The 21,431-nt window shown below is 35.1% G+C and overlaps 1 pseudogene; it reads right to left on the minus strand.

The window, feature by feature from the left end:
• Positions 1 to 17,051: 17,051 nt before the first annotated feature.
• Positions 17,052 to 17,199, minus strand: LOC141423500 (U1 spliceosomal RNA; annotated as a pseudogene).
• Positions 17,200 to 21,431: the final 4,232 nt, after the last annotated feature.

Consider the following 21,431-nt stretch of genomic DNA (forward strand, 5'->3'; position numbering starts at 1 on the left):
TTCAATTCATTTATAAGCATAGAGAATTATGTTCTGAAAAGGATTCCAATTGCCCAGGAAATAAGATCAAGAATTGACAAACAGGGCTGCATCAAGTTAAAAAGCTTCTATACAACAAAGGAAATAACTACCTTAGGATGGGAAAAAAATCTTTGCAAGCTATTCATCATATAAGGGATTACTATCCAGAATGTACAGAGTTCAAAAAATCAAGCAGCAAAAGAAAAAATAACTCCATTTTCTTTTTAATTAGCACTTTTATTCTCACAAGAGTTTACATTCCTTATAATTCCTACTACCATTTTACTATTAGACACTTTGTCATCAAGTGTGTCTTCATTCATTAAATATTCATTAAGCATGTGCTGTGTCCAGAGGTCTTCACCAGATACAAAGAGTCTCTGCTTTTGGACCCATTCATGTATAGAAGAAGAACTGACTCTTCCAATTCAATAGGATATATTCAGTTTTCAATCATTTACTCTTTCCTCTTAAGATCCAGTCAGACATGAAACCAACTCTTTCCATGATGTTGAAACTTAGAATTTGAAAATTTCACATCTCAGTGGTGTCTTTTCCTTCTGTCTGGAACACACCTCCCGCATATATCCAGATGACTCCCTAACTAACCTTCTTCAGATCTTTGCCACACTTTGCTTCTTAAAAAGACTCATCCTGAGTACTTTATCAAACATTACAAACTACCACCTTTATATTTTGAATCACCCTTATTCTTTTACATTTTCTACTACACAATACTTAGCAACTTCTAATATACTACCATTTCTCATTTATTATATTTGTTAAATTATATTTATTGGATAGTTACTCTCTTTTTCATCATAAAAATATAATCTCCAAAATAAAGTGATTTTTATTCACTTTTTTTACTGAATAATCTCCAGTACTCAGACCAGTGCCTGGCTCAAAGTAAGTAAACCCTTTACAGATATTAGTACAGCATTGAATGAGTCTTGTATTATTAGTACATATTTGTAGAGTCTTGTGAAACACAGCTGAGGTCCATGAAAAGTGAAAGAATAATAGATCAAGATCACCTGACTCAGAACAGGAAGTGGGCCTAGGACTTACACAATTGTGAAGAATCTAGATGCCTTAAATAACTAACTGCCTTCTAGGACTGATCTAGAATTATTGGAAGCATTGCAAGATAGGCATTTGTAAGATGAGGGTCAACCTTGCATATATAAAAATGCTACGGAAAAATGAACATCTAATTATTGAAACAATATAGGACATTTTATGAATCTCACTTATAAATTCCTTTCTCAAACTGTCCCTTTATGTTTCAAAAAGAGACAAAAAAGAATGCTTAACTGGATGTGATATTTATTACCATTCTTGTGCCATTACTATTGACTGCCACTCCCTTTTTCCCTTAAAAAATTTTTTTTGACCATGGGGTTTATATACCAGGAATATAAGAATGAAAAGTTACAAAAAATAGAGAAAATCTTTTCTTTCTCAATGTTACAAATGCATGTTATTTGCTTTGAGGTTATTCTTCAACATTGTCTTCTGCTGGCTTATTATTCTAAGTTGTACCTACAAGAAAAGAGTTTGCATATTAAGTACCTATTATATTCCACATAGAACAAGCCCACAAATTGATATTTATATTTCAAACATTTAAGGAGGTTTTTCTGGGATATCTGACTGAAAGTTACCAACACTGTGACAAGGAGCTAGTGTGCTTACTGCTAAAAAAATTCTAGGTCATGCTGGTATTGAACAACTTGCTTGAACTTGTCCTCCATTTAGTAGGTCACAGTTTGCCAACTTTACAAAGGAAAAGTTTATTAAGGAAAAAATCCACCCTCTCCTTCTTTAGCTTTTTGTATCTTGTCCAAAGCAGTTTTGCCAAAGCCAAAGGTTTAAGGGCCAGGCTCAATTTCTCCATTTTAAATAAGGACAAATAAAACTGTCAACCAGTAATAATAAATGTAGTGAGCTTCTAAACCACCGTGGTAGATTATTTTGGCCAGCAATGCCAGAACAAATACATCCATAGAACTCATTCAATGACTGGTAAATTTTGACTTGATCCCAAGAACAGCAAGTGGAAAAAATCAGTCCTCAAATCACCTCATTGTGGCTTTTCATGTTTTAAGTTATGCCTGCTGCTGCAACCTAAATAACAACTATTGCAGACCTGTTTCTTCCCCCAAATCCTAAAATGGGTCTAATCACAGTTTCACATTTTAATACACAACAGGCAAACATAACAAATTTTCCTTTAAAGTTAAAGGTATCACAAATATAAAAGATAGTTTGAAAACCAACATGTTTAGGCATGAGGGAACAAGCAGTTTACTTCAAAAGTTAGTGAAAAACCATTTCTTTTCAAAGAAGTTCGAACTTACCTGGTAACATTCATTTTAACAGTCTGAAAAATCAATATTATATTCTCCAAAAGATGGCTAAACAATTATTATGACTACAAAAGAATCAGGTTCCACATCTTCTATGGTAGCAGTTGTCAAAACTGAGCATTAGAAACCCAGACCCTACTCCAGAACAAGTCAGCTAGAATTTCTGGGAGTGGAATCTAGATGACTGTAAAGTGTAGCCTGTAAACTGAGGTATGCCAACAAAGAGAAAATAAAATGTGAGAAAAATGATATTCAAGTTGCATGATAATTGGTGTCTCTTGGAATGCTTCTTAACACACATCCAGACATACTATTGCCAGTCTCTGAGAGAAATACTGGGAAATGTATTATTAAACAGCCACTCAAGATGCTTTATAAAGCTTGCCCATATCCTCAAAGCACTGTCAAGAAAAAGGAGACCCATAAAAGATCAAGAACAAAAGATAGTCCTACAACATACCTAGGCCACATTGTTATATGACAGTGTGGAGAGTTTAGTTGAAAGACTTGGTGACAAATCAAATCTTATTTTGTCATCTTCTTGTCCTTTTGAAGTAAATATCTTCATGTCGAATGGCAGTTTCTATTCACTCTCTTTCATTGTGTTGAGTTAGGGCTTGGAATATTTTCTAATTAGCAGGTACCTCCAACTTCATAAGACTTCATGGTAAACACGATTTGGCTACTTATTACTATACAACAAATAATCCTTATAAATATTAATTTAAATAGCTGCATTTTATCCAACATATTTATGTTGGACTATTTTACTATTTTCCTCTTGCAGCACTAGGATATAGAAGTATTCCTATAGTAGCCCTCTAATAGAACATAATGCAAACAGGGGAAAGATAAGCTTTTCCACTGAGCATTGAATTTCCCACATATTTTTCCCTGCAAGTCTCCATGACTTCAGTGGCAATGCACAGTGGAGCAATGAAAAGCTCAAATAAAGTATAGCAAGTGACTAAAACACAAAATAAAGTAAGAAAATATGGTTAATGGGAACAGCAAAACTAATCAGTTATCCTTTCCAACTGAACACCAAATAAAGAACTTACCTAAAATTCCTATAAATTATAGATTATTGTTCTTTAATATTTTCTTTCCAGTCCAGTTTTAGAACAACTTAAACTCAAAATTTTCCTTCAGGCCAGTTGACAATCAATCCATACTCCTTCCCAATTTCCAAGGAAAAAAAAAAGAAAAATCCAATTTCTTTCACCATAAATTTGCTGCAACTTGAATTTCATATAATGGAATCACACAGTTCATTACTTTTTGTTGTCAGATAATTCAATACCAGTATAAGGATACTAGACTTTTTATTTACCTCTTCAGTAAACCCATTGACATTTGGGCTGTTTCCATTCTAGAGATGTATAAATAATGGCTGCTATGAACATTCATCTACAGGTTTTTGTGAGGATATGTTTTCATTTCAGGGGCAGGAACTGAGGAGTATTATTACAGGCTCTTATGAAAACTGTATGTAGAATGTTTAAGAAACTGCCAAAAGTATTTTCCAAAAACTTTGCAGTCTTACATATTTTACATTCCCACAAAAAAATGTGTAATGTTTCAATACATTCATGCCAATAGTTTGTAATGTCAGACTTTTTAATTATTGCCATTTTGTGGGTATTTAGTAGTGTGGTTTAATTCTGATTTTCTTAATGAATAATAATGGTGAGCATCACTTTCTTCACATTATCTCTTCTTTGGGAAACTTTCTACTCAAATATTTTACCATAGTTTTTTGGTGTATTTTTTTTTAATTATTGAATTATAAAAGTTTGGATAGATTTCTCCAAGACAGTTGCTTGTATTTTTTATTTCTTAATGCTGTTATTTAAAGATCATCAGTTTTTTAGAGTTTTCTTTTTTTTTCTTTTATTATTCATATGTGCATACAAGGCTTGGGTCCTTTCTCCCCCATGCCCGCACCCCCTCCCTTACCACCCACCCCACCCCCTCCCTCTCCCCCCACCCCCTCCCTCTTCCCCCCACCCCCTCAATACCCAGCAGAAACTATTTTGCCCTTATTTCTAATTTTGTTGTAGAGAGAGTATAAGCAATAGTAGGAAGGAACAAGGGTTTTTGCTGGTTAAGATAAGGATAGCTATACAGGGAGTTGACTCACATTGATTTCCTGTGCATGTGTGTTACCTTCTAGGTTAATTCTTTTTGATCTAACCTTTTCTCTACTTCCTGGTCCCCTTTTCCTATTGGCCTCAGTTGCTTTTAAGGTATCTGCTTTAGTTTCTCTGCGTTAAGGGGAACAAATGCTAGCTAGTTTTTTAGGTGTCTTACCTATCCTCACCCCTCCCTTGTGTGCTCTCGCTTTTATCATGTGCTCAAAGTCCAATCCCATTGTTGTGTTTGCTCTTGATCTAATGTCCACATATGAGGGAGAACATACGATTTTTGGTCTTTTGGGCCAGGCTAACCTCACTCAGAATGATGTTCTCCAATTCCATTCATTTACCAGCAAATGATAACATTTCATTCTTCTTCATGGCTGCATAAAATTCCATTGTGTATAGATACCACATTTTCTTAATCCATTCGTCAGTGGTGGGGCATCTTGGCTGTTTCCATAACTTGGCTATTGTGAATAGTGCTGCAATAAACATGGGTGTGCAGGTGCCTCTGGAGTAACCTGTGTCACAGTCTTTTGGGTATATCCCCAAGAGTGGTATTGCTGGATCAAATGGTAGATCAATGTCTAGCTTTTTAAGTAGCCTCCAAATTTTTTTCCAGAGTGGTTGTACTAGTTTACATTCCCACCAACAGTGTAAGAGGGTTCCTTTTTCCCCACAGCCTCGCCAACACCTGTATCATCAGTTTTTTAAAAACAATTTTTTCAAATTTGTCCAAGTACCCAAATTTGTATTACAAATTATGTTTTTGGTGTTGTGTCTAGAAAACTTTAGTTTAGCTCAAAGTCATGACATTATTCTGTGTTTTATTCTAGAAATGTAGTAGCTTTAGCTATTGTATTTAGCACTATGGTTCAGTGCCACCCATTTAAATTATTACCCTGGCACATTTTTCAAAAATCAATATATAATGTTGTTAAGATGGCAATACCAGAAGAGGCAGATGTCAGATTAGAAGCTTCCTCCATTGTACTCCATGAATGAAAAGAATCAGTGCAAAAAAAAAAAAAGAAAGAAAGAAAGACTAATTGAAGAGAGAAAGAGAGGAATAGCACTGGGTATCACAAAAGAGGTGACAAGAGAGCCAAAAACCATGGGGAAACATAAAGGTAACAGGGAAAAGAAGGAAACAATCTTCAGCTCCAATCCTAACTAGCTGGAGTGGGGGAAGTCAAAATCACAACCACAAGGTAATCCAGGCAGCATTGATAAGAGACTGGCAGACTTAGCTACAGGATTAGTCCACACTTTCCACAAGCCTTAAGCCCAGTAAAGGGATTTGATAAGACAGTGACTACCCCTGTGTGGAAAGCTAGCATTGGAAAAGAAAGATGTTTTGTTACTCCCCATGTCATAGAGTGCTATAGTCATGTGCCCTCTTAAGAGAGGACCTATTTTTTGAGATTAAGCTACTCTGGGGACCTGAAGACAAGGAACAATCATGGTTCAGGGAGCCTGTGGACACAATGCCACAGTGTCTGGGTGGGAAATAGCCATAAGATGGGTAATGGAGGGAAGAAAATCATGACAGAGACCCACTGAGAAGTTTAATCAGTGGGGAGATGTATAGTGGTTGATGGACATAACCTCTAAGGTGAGGAGTAGGTCCCATTGCCTGAGGATCACTGCAGAAACAGAGCTCTATGGATCTGTCTGACAGAGTGCTTAGCCTATGTCTCCCAGCTGTGTGGGAGCTAATACCAGGAGAGGCTGAGAGCTCTGAGCCCAGGTTAAACAGACTTCACATTTCCCCATCCACCTCCTTCCCATTGGGTAGATAGCTGCTGGAGAGAGACTGAGTGTGCTGAGGCTGGCAGATAGAATACCTAATACCCTCAGTTCTGACCTTGCAGTCCAAAACTCAGTACTCTATTTGCTTCCCCCATTCTCCAATGTATTTATAGCTCCTGTTTACCCCTAGGTTCAGATACTTGTTGCCCATGGGGCCTGTGGAGCAAGTGCAAACCTGCCCAGCAAAGAGGATTCAAAATTCCTTGTGCCAGCAATGGTTCCTCATATACAAGAAAGGAAGCTTCTAAAGTGCCTTTGAATGACCTTGCCCATAGCCAAAATATGGCACTAACCTGTACTCTAGAAAATATAGGAAACTCAAGCTAGTTTTCTTTTCTGTGTGGTACTAGGGGTTTCAGGTCTGGTACCCTCAGCACATGAACAAATGTTTGGTGACTGAGCTATACTCCCAGTTCAGTGGTAAGAAACTTCCCATCAACCTTGCCACTACCCAGTTAGTCAAGGACATTGAGAATATTTCAACTGAAATACTCCAGATGATTAAAACCTCCAACCAAAGACTTGGCCTAGGATGTGCAAATCCCAATGCAGAAACACAAGAGATATGAAAAACCGAGACAACGTTACTTTTCAAAAAGTCAACAATTACAGCAATTGACTAATAGCAGTGAAGTGTATAAAATCTCAGACAAATAATTCAAAAGAATGATTGTAAGAATGATCAATAAATTTAAAGAGGACATGAATAATCACCTGAATGATCTGAAAGACACTAAAAGAAACTACTGAATAAAACAAAGAAAACAATATAAGATATGAAAGAACATTCAATAAAGATAAAAAAAATTCTGCAAAAATGAAATCAAACTTCTAGAAATGGAAAGTTCAGAGTAAGATAAAAATCTTCTTAAAATCCTCATCAAGAAATGAAGGGAATTAAGAAGAGTGGTGGTGAATAGGGCATGTCTGCCCTGGGGGAAAAAACCCTGGCCATTTCTCTTTTTTATTTTTTTTTTACCCAAAAGGCAGAAGATAGATCATGCAACAGAATCAAACACTGCAACATCCCTGAGCAGTAATCCATGGAAAGCCTACCCACACCCCACTGTGCTGAACCCAATCCCAGTGTTTACCTTGAGAAAAGTGGCACACTATTTCTCCCTGCCTGCCAGTTTCAAAGCTGCTTGTGTAAATCTGCAGACCCAACAGGTGAGCAACACACACCACACATGACTCCTCTACCACTCCCACCCTAGGAACATAAACCAGCACAGCCCAAGGGCAGATTGAACCCCTCCCTGAACAAAACTGAGAAACATAACGAGTGAATCGTAACCTACCACCAACAGTGTGGGTGAGGTGGAACATGGAACCAACCCCAGAGAATGGGGTGGGGAAAGAAGCCAAACTCTCAGGGAACAAAAGCTGAGACTGGGGGTGGGGTGACAAGCCAACCTTCCAAAGTTGGGGCATGAGTGACTGCTGAGCTAATCTCATGGAACTTAGCAGTATTCAAAACTGAGTGGCCTCACCTTGCTGGGGGAGATGCTGACCAGACAGAGTTGCAGCAGTAAGGCAACACAACTGCTGCTTGGCAAAAATAACAGATTAGACCACCTTACACAAACATTGCAACCTGCCCTGTGGAGCAGAAGGAACCAAATAAGGCTCACAAGCCAATCAGGTGAGACCACTTGAGAGTTCCCACTTGTAATAGACAGCCCATAAAACCAAGGAAAGTGGGGAAAAAAAAAAACCTCCAGCTGTCTCTCCCTAAAACTGTTCAGCAAGAAGGGCAACACCCTTCCCACAAAGCCCAGAATACCAAGCACCAATACCATAATTGGATGCCAAAATAATAAGTCCAGAACTTTTACCAAGCAGACTAAACTTTTTGTTGTCATTGTACATGGTGGTTTTTTTTTTTTTGGTATTATTAACCTCACCATTACCATTTTCTTATCCCTATTCTTACCCCGTTCAGTTTCTCTCCTTTCTTTGTGATACAATCCATTACTTTCCCCCCAACTACTATTTCTGTCCCTTTTCATCTACTCTTTCCTTCTCCTAGGCTTCCTATGCTAGGAACCTGCCACCATATTACTCCTCCCTCCTAAATAATCACCACCCACTGATTAGCCTACTGTACCAAACATACACACTCCCTTTTTGCTGCAATCCCGACACAAGCACCTTCCACAAAACCCAGTCCCCATCCATCTTCCCCCATCTGCCCCATCCCCAGCTTTCCACTCCCCTACATGTTTAATGCCACCTTTCCCAATTACCCAAGCTTCTATCTCTAGCCAAACAACCATTACCATCCCCAACTCCCACTGTTTATAGACATTATCACCAAGAAGTTTTCTATGTAATATATAAACAACTAGTCTGGCATTGAACATGTGAATTTGTTACTGCTAATTTTCACCTCCAGGGAGGGACAGCAATATCACATCAACCTAGCTAACAACTAAGACAGTCACAATACAAAAATTAAATCAAGGGAAAGAAAACAGGAAATTAAAACCACCAACTAGCCAATAAGGAACATAGTTGCACAGCACCAATTAGAGTTATGGGGAAAAGGAGGCAATGAAACTACACTCCTCAATAGAGGATTTAGTGGGAAATGAAGAAAATGAATTCCCAGTTCCTGACCCTAATGAAGCAATGATAAACATCACAAATGACCCAAAAAACATCAACTAAAAATCTCCCACAGGAAATCATGGAAGAGATCACTGAGAAACTCGTGGAGAAGAAAAAAGACACAGTTAACCACAAAGTACAATATGGACTCAAGAAATATCAAGACACCACAAATAAAAGACTTGAGAAGACACAAAAACAACTAAATGAACTCAGAGAGGACTTCAACAAACACCAAAGTAAAACAAAGGTGACTATTTAAAAAAGAGATACATGAAATAAATAAGAAAACACAAGATGTTAAAGAGGAGTTGAACAAAGATATGGAAAATCTCAGAAAAAAAGGTCTAACAGAAATCCTGGAAATAAAAAGCCCCTTTTGTCAAAAACAAAAACACAGCAGAAGGCCATGCCAGCAGATTAGAGCAAGTGGAAAACAGAATCTCAGAGCTTGAAGATAAAATAATATTTAAAAAAAAAAAAGCAGAATTCTTAAACAACTCAAGAGCTATGAAAGTAATATGTAAGAACTTAGCAACTCGATCAAAAAACCAAACCTGAGAATCATGGGCATTAAAGAGGGAAAGGTGCAAGCCAAAGGGATATGTAATGTAATTCAACAATATAATAACAGAAAATATCCCAAATCATGAGAAAGAATTGCCCAGATTCAGGAAGCCTCCAGGAAACCAAACAGACTTGACAAAAATAGAATCTCTCCATTGCATATTATTATTAAAACAGTTAGCACAGGGAATGAAGAAAAATTATTGAAGGCTGTAAGACAGAAAAAACAAATAACTTATAAAGGTAAACTCATCAAAATAACAGCAGATTTCTCAACAGAAACTTTAAAGCCAGAAGGGCAGTGCGTGAGGTGTTTCAAGCACTGAAAGAAAACAATTTCAGCCCTAGGGTAATCTTCCCAGCAAAGCTATCATTCAAAATTCACAGATGAATTAAATTTTTCTACAACAAACAAAAGCTAAAACAATATATGACCACCAAGCCACCACTACAGAAGATCCTTTAAGGAATACTGCACACAGATGAAAGCAAACTAAACCATGAGAAGACAGGAAGTATTAAACTGCAGGAGAAGAAAAGACAAGTAATCAGAGAGTAGCATTGATTTGGCTGCACACACTCAAAAATTTAAAAAACAAAAACAACTAAAAGGCAAGAGTCACCACGTACCTATCAAAATTAACAATGAATGTCAATGGACTCAACTCCCCCATCAATAAACACTGTTTGACAAACTGGATTAAAAAGGAAGATCCAACAATCTGTTGTTTACAAGAGACCCACCATATTGACAGAAATGCACACTGGCTTAGGGTGAAAGGCTGGAAGATTTACTAAGCTAATGGCCCCCCAAAGCAGGCAGGAGTAGCAATCTTTATATCAGACAAAGTAAACTTACATTAGTCAAATGAGACAAAGAGGTTGTTTCATACTAAAAAAAGGGACAATAAATAAAAAGGAAATAACAATTATCAACCTATATGTACCCAATGTCATTGTACCAAAGTTCATCAAACATATACTAAAGGACTTCAAAGCACATACAGATTCCAACACAGTGGTAGTGGGAAACTTTAATACTCCTCTATCACCAATAGATAGGTCATCCAGACAAAAAAATCAACACAGACATCCTAGAACTAAATGATACCATAGATCAAATGGATCTAACTGATGTCTATAGAATATTTCATCTGACAACAGCACAATATAGATTCTTCTCAGTAGCCCAAGGAACTTTCTCCAAAATACATTATATCTTAGGTTACAAAGCAAACCTTAGCAAATATAAGAACATAGAGAACTACAAACCATTGAAGAAAAAGATCAAAGACTACAGAATGTAGAAAGATCTCCCATGCTCATGGATTGGCAGAATCAACATAGTAAAAAATGGCTATGCTACCAATAGCAATCTACATGTCCAATGCAATTCCCATCCTAATCCCAATGATTCATCACAGAGATTGAAAAATCTATCTTAAAGTTCATTCGGAAGCACAAAAGAGCACAAATAGTCAAGGCAATACTGAGAAAAAAGAGCAATACTGGAGGTATTACAATACTTCGAACTATACTACAGTGCCATAACAATAAAAGTAGCATAGTACTGGCACAAAACATACTTGAAGACCCATGGAACAGAATAGAGGGTCTATAGATATGAATTCATGCAGCTTTGCTCAGCGAATTTTTGATGAAGGTGCCAAAAACATACAATGAAGAAAATACAGCTTCTTCAACAAATGTTGCTGGGAAAAGTGGTTATTAGCCTGCAGAAAACTGACACTAGATCCATTAGTAGTTTATACTAATACCCTGTATTAGTATAAATACAAAGTGGATTGAGGACCTTAATATTGGACCTGAAACCTTGAAGATAGTACAGGAAAGTGCAGGGTACACACTGGAAGCAATAGGTATAAGCAAGGACTTCCTCAGTAGAACTCAAGTAGCTCAATAACTACAAGAAAGGATTGACAAATGGGAATACATGAAATTAAAAAGCTTCTGCACAACAAAAGAAATTGTCTCTAAATTGAAGAGGTCACCTACACAAAGGGAGAAAATCTTTGCTAGCTATATATTAGATGAGGGCCTGATAACCGGAATATACAGGGAGCTCAAAAACTAAATTCCCCCCAAATCAATGACTTAGTAAAGAAATGGGCAACTGCGCAAAACAGAATTTTTGCAAAAGAAGAAATCAAATGGCTAAAAAACACATGAAAAAAATGTTCACCATCCCTGGCCATAAAGGAAATGCAAATCAAAACCACAGTAAGTTTCCACCTCACTCCTGTTACAATGGCTGTGATCAAAAGCACCACCAACAACAAATGTGGCAAGGACACAGGGAAAATGGAACCATCAAACACTGCTGTTGAGAATGTAAGCTAGTACAATCACTATGAAAAACAATATGGAGGCATCTTAAAAATCTGTTAATAGTTCTGCAGTACTATCCAGCAATCCCACTCTTAGGGATATACCTGAAGGAATATGTCAGGTTACTGCAAAGGCACCTGCACACCCATGTTTATTGCAGCACTATTCACAATAGCCAAGCTATGGAGACAGTCAAGATGCCCCACTACTGATGAATGGATTAAGAAAATGTGGTATTCATACACAATGGAATTTTATTCAGCCACAAAGAAGAATGAAATTCTGTTGTTCTCAGGTAATGGATAAAACTGGAGAACATCACCTTAAGCAAAGTTTTAAGGCTCAGAAGGCCAAAAATCACATGTTCTCCCCCATATGTGGATTATAGACCTGAAACAAATGCAGTAATATTATTGGACATGGGTCACACACTAAGGGGAGAACACACATGGGAGGAATAGTGAAAGGGAAGGAAACAAAACTTGAATGTGATGTGCTCACTGCAGAGGAGTGAATATAGTAATCTTAAACTGGCAGAGGCCACTATGGGGAGGGACCAGGAAGTAGTGAAGAGGTCTGGTAGAGATGAACCAGTATGGGTTATAATACACATGTGCATGGAAGCAACAATAGGAATCTCTCTGTATAGCCATTTTTAACTTGCAAAAATGCTCTTTTTCTTATTATCACTTATGTTTTCTCTTCAACAAAATCAGAGAACAAGAGGGCAGAACAGGTTCTGCTTGGAAGTGAGAGAGGGGAAAGGTGGCCCAAATAATGTTTACACATGTGCATAAATGCAAAACTGATTAAATTAAATAAAATAATTTTAAAAAATCCTTATCAGTGGGCTGAATCAAGTTGAATACAGAATATCAGTATTTGAAGAAGAAGTAGATGAATTAGAATATTCAGGCATGATAAGGAAAAACAAAGGAAGTATGAACAAAACATGTAAGACCCTTGGAATCCCAATAAAAGAAAAAAATCTATGAATCAGAAGGAGAAGGAACAATGTATTCAATAAGATAACAGCAGAAAATTTTACAAATCTTGGGAAAGGGATGGTCATTTAGAAACACTAACATACAAGACCAGAAAAAGTCACCTCCAATCACATCATAATTAAAACATTGAACACTACAAAAGAGAAGCCCCAGTCACATTTAAAGGTAAATATTCATCAAAATAATAGCAGATTTCTCAAAAGAAACTTAAACACAAGTAAGAATGATACGATATTTTTCAAGCCCTGAAAGAGAATAACTGCCAACCTAGATTATTGGCTCTAGCAAGCTATTCATAATACTTAAAGGAGAAATAAAAACCTTCCTTGAAAAAACTAAAGCATCTAAAACAGTGATGCAGAAGATACTTAAATCCTACACACAGAAGAAGATAACACAAAAATTAAAATACAAGAAAGAATAAATCTCACTAGATAAATAGATACACAACTAAGGATTAGGAGAGAATCAAACATTACAAAAACAATAAAATGACAGAAATTATTATTTACCTTTCAATAATAACTCTGAAGGTTAATGGGCTCAATTCTCCAATTGTAAGAAATATACTGGCAGATTGGATTAAAATAAAATGCAATAATTTGTTGCCTACAAGAAACACATCTCATTGTAAAGACAAACACAAAAAAGTGAAAAGGATAGAAAAAGATATTCCAAGAAAATGGAACCCAAAAGTAAGCAGGAATCGCTATAATCATATTTTAAAAAGAAAAACTCAAACCAAAACTAGTCATAAGAAACAAAGAATGTCACTTCATATTGATAATGGAACAATCCATGAAGATGATATAATGATCATAAACATATATGCACCAAATCTCAGTGCACATAATTTCATAAAACAAATACTAATGGACATAAGAGCACAGATAGACCTCAATACAATAATAGTGGATGATTTAAATATACTACTCTAACCAATAAATATGTCATCCCGGCAAAAGTCAACAAAGAAACTTAAGAAAAATAACACTATAGATCAAATGGACTTACCACGTACCTACAGAATATTTCACCCAACAGCTAGCAAATACCCCACAGAACTTTTTCCAAAATAGATCATATTTTAGGATGTAAAACAAGTCTTAGTAGAAGAAAATTGAAATAACATTCTATATTTATGCAACAAAATTAAAAACCAACAGCAAAAAAAACTACAGACAATATACAAACAAAATGAAAATAAACTACACTTTTGAATGATCAGTGAATCATTGAATAAATAAGTTGGAAAAGCAAAAAAAATCCCTTTAATTAAATAAAAATGAAAACACAACTTACCAGTTGTGTTTGGACACAGTAAACTTTAGGACACAGTAAAGGCAAAACTAAAAGGAAAGTATACAGCTATGAATACCTACATTAAAAACTCAGACAGATCTCAAATAAATAACAACAATGTTCCCAGACTTTTAGAAAAACAAGAACAAGCCAAACCCAAACTCAGTATAGTAATCAAAATATTAAATATCAGGGCAGAAATTAATGAAATGGGAACTTAATGAATGACAGACTTGTTTTTTTTAAAAGATACAAATCCTTAGCAAAACTAACCAAAAGAAGGAGAAGTTCCAAATTAATAAAATTAGAGTTGAAAAAACATAATATCACACCAAATACAAGTGAAATTCAAAGGATCACTGGGGAATATTTTGAAACTCTGCATTGCAACAACCTGGAACATCTAGAGGAAATGGCTAATTTCTAGATGCATATGACCAAGAGAATATAAACCTCTTAAACAAATCTATATCAAGCAATGAAATTGAAGCAGTAATAAATAATCTCCCAACAAAGAAAAGTCCAGGACCAGATGGATTCACTTATAATACTACCAATCATTAAAGAAGAACACCAATGCTCTTCAACAATTCTATAAAACATAAGGAAAGGAACACTACCAAACTCATTCTCGAAAGCTAATATTATCCTCATACCCAAACCAGATAACAACACTACCAAAAAAGGCAAAACTATAAACCAATTTTTTGATAAGCATAGATGCAAAAGCTCTCAACAAAGTACTTGCAAAGTGAATTCAGCAACATATAAAAAAGATCATGAACCAAGATGAAATTGATTTCATTCCAGGGATGCAAGGATAAGTCAATACATGCAAACCAATAAACATGATACAGCACATAAGCAGAATAAAGGACAAATATCACATGAGCACCTCAAATCATGAGGTACAGAGAAAACCTTTGGCAAAATTTAAACTCCCTCCATAATTAAATCCCTAAGGAACAGAAGGGGCACATCTCAACACAATAAAGGCAGTATGTCATAAAACTATAGCCAATATCATACTAAATGAGGTAATGCTGAAACTATTTCTTTTGAAGTTAGGAATGAAACAAGGCTGTCCACTCTCCCCACTCTTATTTAAGATAGGGCTAGAATTCCTAACCAGAGTAACAAGGCAAAAGCAAGAAATAAAATGTATGCAAATAAGAAGTAGAATTATTCTTATTTGCAGATGATATGCTCTCATACTAAAAAGACTAAATATTCTACACCAAAAATCTCTTAGATCCAATAACCACTTTCAGTAAAATATCAGGATACACAATCAACTTATAAAAATTAGTAGCTTTTCTATATACCAATAATGAACAAGCTGGGAAATAAACCAGGAAAATAATACCATTCGTAATAGTCTCAAAAAAATACCTAGAAATAAATTTAGTTTAGGAGACAAAAAACTTCTACAATAAAAACTATAAAACACTGAAAAAGAAATTGAAAAAGACACTAGAAAATGAAAAGACCTCCCATGTGAATGGATTGGCAGAATATTGTGAAAATGTCTGTTCTACTGAAAGAAATCCAAATCAAAATTCCATTGACATTCTTTGCAGAAAATAAAAATGAATTATTAAGCTTCATATGGAATCAAAAAAAAACCTTGAATAGCCAAAGCAATCATGATCATGAGAAATGCTGGAGGTATTACAATACCAGACTCCAAATTGTACTATAGAGCCACAGTAAGAAAAAAGAGAATGTTACTGTCACAAAAATGGACATGTTCCTCAATGGAACAGAAGATCCAGAAATAATCCACACAGCTACAGCCATCTGATTTTTGCAAAGATGAAAAAACATGTTGGAGAAAAGACAGTTGGGAAAACTGGATATCCATAGCTAGAAGACTGAAACTTGATCTCCATCTATCACCTTGTACAAAATCAAAGACCTCAGTTACTTACAACTTTGAAACTCATATAGGAAAACAGGCAAAACACTTGAACATATAGTCATAGAAAACGACTTTCCCCATAGGACACCAATAGTTCAGGAAACAATAGCAAGTATTGACAAATGGGACAGCATATAATTTAACAGCTTCCATACATCAAAGGAAACAATTATCAGACTGGAGAGCATGGAAAATAGAAAATATTTGACAGCTAGTCATCAAACAAGGGACTAATATTCAGAATATAGAAAGGGTTCAAAAAATTAAACACCAAAATAATAAATAATCCAATTAATAAATGACCAAATACATTAAATAGACAGTTCCCAAAAGAAGAAATACAAATGGTAAATAAATACATGATGAAATGTTCAATATCTTTAACATAAAGAAAATGAAAATAAAAACTACACTGAGATTCCATCCTATACCAGTCAGAACAGCTATCATCAAGAAAACAAACACCTGGGAGCCAGGGTTCACACCTGTAATCCAAGCTACTTGGAAGTCTGAGATCAAGAGAATCGTAGTTTGAGGTCAGTCCAGAAAAACAATTTGAGACCCACATCTCCAAAATAATCACAGGAAAAGTGGACTGAAGGTGTGGCTCAAGCAGTAGAGCACATGCTTTGCTTTGCAAGCATGAAGTACTGAGTTCAAACCCAAGTCCCACCCAAGAAAAAGAAAACAAACAACAAAAAAATGCTGGAGAGAATACAGTAAAAATGAAATCCTTATACACAATTGATATGCAAAATGTTCCAACCACTATAGAAATCAGTATGGACATCTCTTTAAAAACCTAAGAATAGAACTATGATATTATCTTGCTATATAACTTCTGGGCAGATATCCCAAAAGAATTTAAGCTAGCAAACAATAGAGATGACTGCACATCCATGTGTATAGCACCACTGTTCTTTTTTTTTTTCTTTTTTCTTTTTCTCAGTCCCCTACTACCACAAATTATGAAGTCGAGTTTCCCACATTTGGGGAAATCACAGGGGTCAATGCACATCTGGAGTGCAATGGATAAGCCTCGCCCTGGGAAAACCACCTTCATGATCATGGTATCTCCCCTTCCAGGTAAGAATAGCACCACTATTCTAATAGCAAACTGTGGAATTAGCCTAGTTGCTCATTAAGCAATAAATACATAAAGAAAATGTGTATATATCATGGAATACTATTCAGTCATGAAGAACAAAATTGTCATTTATAGAAAATGCATGAACCTGAAGATCATGTTAAGCAAAATAAGCCAAACTCAGAAAGACAAGTATTACATGGTTTCTTTCATTTGTAGAGTCTAGACCTTTAAAAAAAAGGCATGAAAGTAAAAAGGAGTATGGGAAGTAACCGATAGGAAGGGGAGGGCCAAATAAAGGGATATTGGGATAAAAATGATCAAAATACATTATATGCTTATAAATATATAACATAATTAAATCCTTTTGCACAATTAATATATACTTATTAAAAAGGGCAATACCCTGAAAATCAATCAATGCATTCAACACAACATCTATCAACACCCTTATTGTTTCTTTTTTAGAATTTGGAAGCCTGATAATAAAATTCATATGTAACCGCAAGGAATCCAGAATATCCAAAACAATGTGGGTAAAGAACAAAGTTGGAGAATCACACTTCTTGATTCTAATTCTTACTAAAAGCTATGTAACCAACACAATGCAGTACTGTCTTAATGATAGACTTATAGATCAATGTTATCAAATTGAGAGTCCAGAAAAACCCTTCTCTCTTACAATCAATTGATTTTCAACGAGGTTATCAACACCAGTCAACAGAGAAAGCAAAGTCTTTTCAATAAGTGAATTGAAACATTTCTTTTCAGTATACATAACAATGAACTCAAAATAGATTACAGACCAGAATATATAAGCCAAAACTAAAAACTCAGAAGAAAACATAAGCATAAATCTTTATGACCTTGTATTAGTTCAAGCCTAATCAGAGATAGGATTCTAAAAACCCAAGAGAAAAAAGAAAAATTAGATAATTAGAATTCATTAAAATTAAAGACTTTGTGCTACAAACTATATCACCAAGAAATGAAATAGACAACATCCCAGAATGCAATCATATACCTAAATTAAATCCAAAATATATAAACAACTGTTATAATTCAATAATAAAAAACCCCAAGTTTTAAAAAGTAGACAAAGATTGTGAATAGACATTTCTTCGAAGAAGACATAAAATGACCAATACAGACATGAAAAGCTCCTCAACATAATTAATAATATATAAATCAAAACCATAGTGAGATGTATCTTGCACTCAGCAGTATAGCTGTAATGAAAAAAAATATGGGTGAAGATGTCAAGAAATTGAAATCCTTATATATTATCAATTGGAATGTAAAATGGTGCAGCCACTTTGGCATTTCATTATTTGGCATTTCTTCAAAATTTCCCGTATGATCCACTAAAGTCACTCTTAAATAGATAGATATCTAAGAAAAAAAATATATATATATATATATGTCCACAAAAATGTAGGCACAAAGACATGGAAACAACTCAAAGAGCTAATCCAATCTTGTCAGAAAGGAATAATGAGGAATGGATAAATAAATAAAATGTAGTACATACATAGAATAGAATATTATTCATTCATAAAAAAGTGATGCACTGCTGATATGTGCTACAATCTAGATGGATCTTGAAAACATTATAATAAGTAAGACAAACTAGTAATAAGAATCACATAGTGTTTGATTCTATTCACATGAAGTTCTAGAATAGACAATCAAGAGACAGAAATATATTATAGATTACCTGGGTGTATTAGTTACTTTTGTATGGCTGTAACTAAAATACCTATGAAAACAACTCAAGGCAGGGAAGGATTATTTTTGCTAATGGTATCAGAGGTTTCAGTCCATGCTTTCTTAGCTGCATGTGCTTGGACAGAACATCATGGTGGTGAAAGGATGCACAGGATGTGAGCATCTTTACCCCATGATAGACAGGAAGCAAAGGAAAAGAGGAGGGAACCCAGGAACCAGGTACAACCCACAAAAGGTACTGCTCTAGTGACTTACTGCTTCCAGCTAGGCCTCACCTCTTAATGCTGGCAAAATAGGGCCAAGGTCTGGGCACCAAGCATTCAACATATGAGCCTATGTGGGATATTTCATATTTAAACTATAACACCAGGTTGTGGAATAGGGGGCAGAGAATGGGGAATGACTATTAATAGGTACAGGATTTCTTTTGGGTGACAAAAACATTTTAAAATTGATTATAGTGATGGTTGTACAACTTTGTGACTATACTAAAAAATGTTTCCTTTTATAAACAACTTAGAATGCCTAAAATAATCTCACAAAAAAAGAAAAAAGTGAAATGAATGAATAGTGCTACTTGATAGCAACACATACTATATAGCTACAGTAATGAAGATAGAATGGTATTGCTACAGCACTGCACACAGGAACTTGAGACATAAAGGAGAGCCCAGAAATAATTAAAACTGATTTTTTTGCAAAAGTTTAAAAACAAGTCAGTGAAGGTCATTTCAAAAAATGGTGTGAGAGCATTGGAAATCCATAGGGGAATAAACTGAACCTCAACCCAAACTTCACACCATCTACAAAATTTATTACAAACATAGATGATATACTTAAATATTATAAAATCTTTAGGAAAAAAACATGAGAAGTTGTGTGATAGCTCAGTGGTAGAAAACTTGCCTAGCATGAGCATGGTCCTTAGATCAATTCTCAGCACTGCAATAAAATATTTTCTTGAGAAAAAAAGAACAAGTATCTAGAATGTATAAACAACTCTCAATCTCAGTATTAACAAAACAACTCAATTACAAAATGGCCAAATAATTCAGGAAAGAGCATGTATAGACAAGGAATAAACAAATGAAGATATTCAATAGCATTAGCCATTAGGAAATGCTAACTAAAACCAAAATTAGGTGCCAGTACATGCCCTTCAGAATGACTAAAATGGAAAAACTGTACCACCATCAATGCTGATATGAATTTGCTGAAACAATGTTATAGGGAAATGGTGCTGCCACACTTTTATTCATGTATTTATTTATTTTTGGTTGTGCTATTGTAGGGGTATACTGTGGCATTTATAAAAGTTCTTACAATATATCTAATAAATCATATTTAAATTCATCCTATCCACCACTCTCCTTTATGAAACTATTTCCCTCATTCCTGGAATAGTTTCAACAGATATCATTTTTCCATTTACATACATGTGTACACAATATTTGTACCATATTCACCCTCCCATTCCCTTTCCCTACCTCCTCCCCCCACCACTAGTGCAAACCCCCACTGCCACTCTTTAAATTAGTTTGACAGTTTCTTATGAAACTAAATACTCTAGTACCATAGAACCCAGAAATTTTGCTATGGTGAAGTTATCTGAAAATGCCCTTCCTAATGTAAAAGAAGCCGAGTTAGAGAAATGATGGTGGGACAAAGGCTGCTTATTGTCAACCATGCTCATTCTTTAGTCTTTAACTTTAGTTCTGTTGAGTGACTTGAATTAAAATATGTGGATGGAAGAGAAGGGAAGAAAGGATGTAATCATTGTCTTGGATTGTATAGTGAATTTCAGAAATTTTCTGTTTTCCACAGCAATTAAATTCTGATAGATCAGCAAATTAAATAATACACATGGGAACAAAGTAAGCTACAAAGCATTATTAATGTGCACCAAGATGATATTCTTTTTAAAAGCAATGCTTTTGGCTAGACTTCTCTCAAACAATTTGAAAATGTTCAAAGTTATGACTTCAAATGCATAGGATATTACACATGAGTTTGTTTACTGAAATTTGCTAGCTAATATGTATATAAAATATAATTTTATTAATTACTAAATCATCTGATATAGTCTAATCTTATCAGCAGGGTTTTATTGGGTGAATTGCATTTTAATGGTATGTTTCTGGAAAAGAAAACAAAAGTACTGCTTTCTAAACTCCTACGCAAACATGAGACTCCTCAGTTATAAAATCCAACAGATCAGGTTTTGGGAAGTGACTCTCATTTGATTAAGAAAACAATTTTTTTAATTTGATAATTTCATTTTATATTTTGCCAGAGCTTTAGTTTCAATACACATTTCTTTTGCATGTTTTTATAGAGCTCCTTTTAAATAAGTCAGCTCTGTTGACAAGATCTCATAGTTTTATTAGTTTTATAGAAAACACTTTTCTAGATACAATTTGGGGGTTGAAAATGAAAGAATTTTAATATATTTCCCTACTATATGTTTCTGAAGAATCCATTTGTATCAATAATTCAGACACTCAGAAAATG

The sequence above is a fragment of the Castor canadensis genome, chromosome 5, assembly GCF_047511655.1.
Source record: "Castor canadensis chromosome 5, mCasCan1.hap1v2, whole genome shotgun sequence".
In the NCBI taxonomy this organism is placed as follows: domain Eukaryota; kingdom Metazoa; phylum Chordata; class Mammalia; order Rodentia; family Castoridae; genus Castor; species Castor canadensis.